This window comes from Amphiprion ocellaris, chromosome 12 (assembly GCF_022539595.1).
Source record: "Amphiprion ocellaris isolate individual 3 ecotype Okinawa chromosome 12, ASM2253959v1, whole genome shotgun sequence".
Taxonomy (NCBI): Eukaryota; Metazoa; Chordata; class Actinopteri; family Pomacentridae; genus Amphiprion; species Amphiprion ocellaris.
The window spans coordinates 24,019,899-24,025,780 of record NC_072777.1 but is presented as its reverse complement, the minus strand read 5'-3'; positions in this window follow the sequence as shown (position 1 = coordinate 24,025,780).

Below are 5,882 nucleotides of genomic sequence, written 5' to 3'. Positions count from 1 at the left end.
ACGGCCTGCTTTACATTATTTCATCATATGGCACGTTTTTACATGTTGAAAAATCGCATTTTTTTTCGACATAGTATACTATGGCGTTTTTGTGCGCCAAAATTCATGATTTTTTTTTTTTTTTTTTAAAAGAAAACCTTTCTGGAGTGTTTTTCACAGCCTACTTTACATTATTTCATCATATGGCACGTTTTTACAACGTGTAAAAATCACTTTTTTCTCGACATAGTATACTATGGCGCTTTTTTGTGCCAAAAGTCATGATGTTTTTTTTTTCAAAGAAAACCTTACCATAGTGTTTTTCACGGCCTCCTTTACATTATTTCATCATGTGGCACATTTTTACAACGTGTAAAAATCACATTTTTTTTCTCGACATAGTATACTATGGCGTTTTTCTGCGCCAAAATTCATGATGATTTTTTTTCAAAGAAAACCTTTCCGGAGTGTTTTTGACGGCCTACTTTACATTATTTCATCATATGGCACGTTTTTACAACTTGTTGAAAAATCACATTTTTTTTCGACATAGTATACTATGGCATTTTTTTGCGCCAAAATTCATGATGATTTTTTTTTTCAAAGAAAAACCCAATGGTAGTTTTAGTTTAGGGTGCTACGGCGGTGTGTTTTTGGGGTTTTAAGAGGTGAACAGGAAGAGGTTTTTTTTTCGTATTGATTATCTTGTACTTTGTTCCTGGTTGGAATGCCCATCAATGTCAACAGGAAGTTAAGTTTTAGTTCTGTTTATTTATTTTTATTTTACTAACACCCATTTGCCTTTAACCCCCTCACATGTTGTGTTGTTGTAAACTTACTCTTTCAAATAAATACTCGTCTAACCCTCTGGAAACCAGCGTTTGGACTGTTTTTGTGTTGCTCCTCACCTACTTCAGACAGCCGGGTCATAGTATAGCGACATGCTATACTATGACGTTTTTAGAGCGACATGCTATACTATGACATTTTTAGAGCGACATGCTATACTATGACGTTTTTTGGGCGACAGGCTATACTATGACGTTTTTAGAGAGTCATGCTATACTATGACGTTTTTTGGACGACACGCTATACTATGACGTTTTTTTGGGCGACATGCTATTCTATGACTTTTTTGGACGACATGCTATACTATGACGTTTTTTGAGTGACATGCTAAACTATGATGTTTGTTGAACGACATGCTATACTATGACGTTTTTTGAGCGACATGCTAAACTATGATGTTTGTTGGACGCCATGCTATGCTATGATATTTTTTGGATGACATGCTATACTGTGACGTTTTTAGAGCGACATGCTATACTGTGACATTTTTTGGACGACATGCTATACTATGACGTTTTTTGGGCGACATGCTATACGATAACGTTTTTTGGACCAAAGGCTAAACTATGACGTTTTTTGAGCGACATGCTATACTATGATGTTTTTTGGACAATATGCTATACTACGACATTTTTAAAAGCGACATGTTATACTACGACGTTTTTAGAGCGACATGTTTTACTACGATGTTTTTAGAGCGACATGCTATACTATGACGTTTTTAGAGTGACGTATGTTGGGCGGCATGCTATACTATGACCTTTTTAGAGCGACATGCTATGCTATGACGTTTTCTGAGCCACATGCTATTCTATGACGTTTTTAGAGCGAGATGCTATACTATGACGTTTGCTGGACGACATGCTATAGGATGACGTTTGTAGAGTGACATGTTATACTACGACATTTTTAGAGCGACATGCTATACTATGACGTTTTTAGAGTGACATGCTATACTATGACGTTGTTTGGACGACATGCTATACTATGACGTTTTTTGGATGACGTGCTATACTATGATGTTTTTTGGACGACATGCTATACTATGACGTTTGTTGGACCAAAGGCTATACTATGACATGTTTAGAGTGACATGCTATACTCTGACATTTTTCGACATGTTATACTATGACGTTTTTAGAGCGATATGCTATACTATGACGTTTTTAGAGCGATATGCTATACTATGACGTTTTTTGGACAACATGCTATACTATGACGTTTTTTTGGGCGACATGCTATACTATGATGTTTTTTGGATGACATGCTATACTATGATGTTTTTTGGGCGACATGCTATACTATGACAGTTCTTGGACGGCATGCTATACTGTGGACGTTTCCTGGACCAAAGGCCATACTATCACGTTTTTAGAGCGACTATATACTATGACTTTTTTGGGGCAGCACGCTATACTATAGGCTTTTTTAATGGACATATTACTATGAATTTTTTTTTGGTTTCAGTTTTTTTTTTTGTTTTTTAGCAACATATAAGAATTTCAACAGTTTTAAAAATTACTATAGCTTTACTTGTGCAATGAAATTCTATTCTACGGCATTTTTTAGAAGACATATACTCTGATGTTTTCTTGAAAAACATACTATTTTGACAATATACTGCACTATGACATTTTTTGAACCATATATCATACATGACAATTTTAGGCAACATCCTATCATTTTGCGATTTTTGAACCACACAATAATCTATGGATTTTTTTTGCTGACATACCATACTATGAACTACAGGCCATACTATGTTATTCTTGAAAAGCATGCTGTACTTTGACATTTTCTGAACTACATCCTATACTATGGCGTTATACACAGAGTGCTTTGGTTACATGTTGATTTATAATCTAGATTTTTTTCTGTTTTGTTTTTTGACAGGATTACTACAGACCTGACCGTGAACACCGTTGACACCCACCTCAGGGAGACGCTGCTTAAGATCTCAAGGCTGCTTGGTCGTGGTCTTTCTGGTCCTGCTCCAGAATGCCTTCATCAACTACGTCTTCTTTTGAAGAGGCCCTCAGATGCTGCAATCTCTGACCTTGAGGAGGGACTGCTACTTCACTCTGTAACGAGACGGCGGTTATTTTAAAGTCCCAGCTCCCGGCGGCTTTGAGTGAAAATTTAACATCCATCAAAACGGAACTACAGACAGTTAAATCTGAGCTGTCGGTCAGTATTTCAAACATCAAGTCAGACCCTAAAGCACGCTGTGGGTGAAACGGAAACTTCACGCTCCACATCACCAACGACATCGTCAAACTCCAAAGCAGAGCACCTGTCTGCTGAACTTTTAAAAGTGGACTATAAATGTGAAGAATGTGAGCAGCAGCAGCCTGTAAGCAGCGGATGTGATCAGAAAGAAGTCATTTTCTTTTTTCTTTTCTTTCTGTTTGACGTAATGCTGTCAGATGCAGATGTTGGAGCTAATTCTGATCTTTCAGGATAAAAAGCTGCTTTTCCTTCATAGACTTTTCAGGAAATTATTCTCTCAGGTTTCATATATTTATATTTTTATTATCTGTGATTACTTCATTCTTGTAAAATAAAGTTTGAGGCATAAAGACTCATTTAGTTACTTTATTCCTGAAAGCTTTGATGTCGCAGAACTAAACTTCCATTTTCCTTCCTGTACTTGTGATACTAGAACTAAACGTGACTTCAGCACAGATCATCTGGTTTTAATGAATCAGCAGCAACATCACAACAACAAATGAGACAATTTTTAACAAATTAATGAAACTGATGTCATTTAAAACTATCAGAGTCTGTTTTAGTGTCAAATTAAAGCTGATTACTGACAACTAGCACATTAACGTTACTGTTTTAATCACATTTAAGTTCCCTGAACTTTACATTAACGTCAACCAGCCACAGTTTTATGAACTTAATGAACCACTTTACAGGAACACAATACATTTCAGCTGCTGACAGGAAACAACACAAACATTGTTAGCTTGATGCTACATTTAGCTACTAATCAGGACTGGTCAGCTAGCTCAGTTAGCATCGCATATTCACATTAAAGCCAATATTCACTGGATACTAACTCTCTTCTCTGGTCAACACACACAAATAAACTCCACCAACTCCTGGGGTTCACTGCTCACATTATATCTGACTCTGAAGTTGAACATAAAGTTCATTAAAACTGGCACCGATCAGTAAATTATCATTTATTACCGACCAGCTGTCAGAGTCCTTCAGTGTCTGTTGGTCCAATTAGCCGAAGGACTGAATTACTGAACTGAAAACTGATTAAAACAAGACAACGGACAGTAAAACTGTCTGTGGAAAATGTGCTGCTGCTCCACCACCCATAAATACCAACAAACTGAAACAAACTTGGTGGAAGTGTTGCTTTTAGTGATTTTTTTAATAAATAGCAAATACGAGGCTTTTATTTTTCTGGAAGTAAAAGGAAACGTTGCTTATCTGTAGTTTTGCTACCTTAACTTTAGCTGCACTTTCACCATGTTCTGACAGATCATTTTTTTATATATTAAAATAGCTGCACTTTCTTTGTATATTTGGACATTTCTTATGTTGCTGCTGTTTCATTGCAATTATATTTTAACATCACTTTAAATACAGATAACTGAAAAGAAAAAAAACTGGCTCTGAAATACTCAATGAACTGATATGGCATCCAGTGTTAAACTGAATAAGAATTCTTAATATAAGATGTAACTGACTGACCTGTATTAATCGAGATATTTCAAATTGAAAGAAACATTGAAATATTTCAGTCAATTAAACCTTAGATTCATTTACCTAAGAAAACCATCCTTTAATGTCTTACCTTAAAATGACCTACATTTTTAAAATGTATAGGTGCAAAGTAAAAGTTTCACACTAAAAATGAATTACTGATGAACATTTAATTGCATTAACTAAATGAGGAAACAGATATCCATTTCTAATATTTGTATCAAATACGTTTATGTCTATAAAATGTACTGGACATCAATAAAAATATCTGCTTAGTGAAATATATGAAGTCCATCTGCATTTATACATCATATTGATGTTCAACGGGAACTACGGCCCACGTTCAGTCAAGTTAGCGGAATTACGGATAAACAATGTTTCCAGGTATCTCTTTCAAAATAAAAGCCGTGATTTGTTTTACAGAAGAAATACGTGACTTCGAAAATGTAAATCAAACTGTAATAAGCGTTAGGTAACTGCTCCACTTGCTCTCAATATTTTTCTCGTCTTTGTCAAGTCCAAACGAAAATTTAATCCATATTCTGGCTACATTACCGACAACTGCGTCCCTGGAGTGACCGGAAAAGTTAGCCGACCTAGCGGAAGTGCTAATAGGGTCTGCTCTGGCACGGATTATTACCATCACACATGTAGTTTTGAAAATAAATCTTCTACAAGACAGAGCTGTAGCTCCATTTCAGTGTGAGGTCTAATGTTTCTCTGTGCGACTCTGACGTCCTCTAATAAAATCCTCCTGTTCACTTGGAGCTGCATCTACCATATATATGAACATCTATGTATGGGTCAGACTGACTGAGAGCCAGACAGCAGTGATTGGTCAGACTGACAGAGCCGGAGAGCAGTGATTGGTCAGACTGACTGAGAGCCGGAGAGCAGTGATTGGTCAGACTGACAGAGCCGAGGACTTTCTGTCGCGCCCACATTTACAGTTTCTGCCGTTTACCGACGCTGCTGCTAACGTTAGCATCCAAAAGTGAAGATAAACTCTGCAGGTAAGTCATTTTTGTAACTAGTTGTACTCTTCTCCACATCTGAACAACATCACATATAAAGCAGTGAAGTTAAGTCAGACTGTAACCTCTGATATAAACATGTTCCAACATAGTTATTTAAAATTGTTCTGTAAATCTGAGGTTACGTTTCCTTATTTAGTGTTAACGCTGATGCTAAATCAGGTTAGTCAGTGTCAAACTAGTTAACTGTAAGCTGTAGCTAAGTTTCCTGCAGATCACAGCTGATCAATCATAACAGATTGTTACAGCAGGTGCAAAGGCTCAAGTGCAGGAAATAAGATTCAGAACACGAAA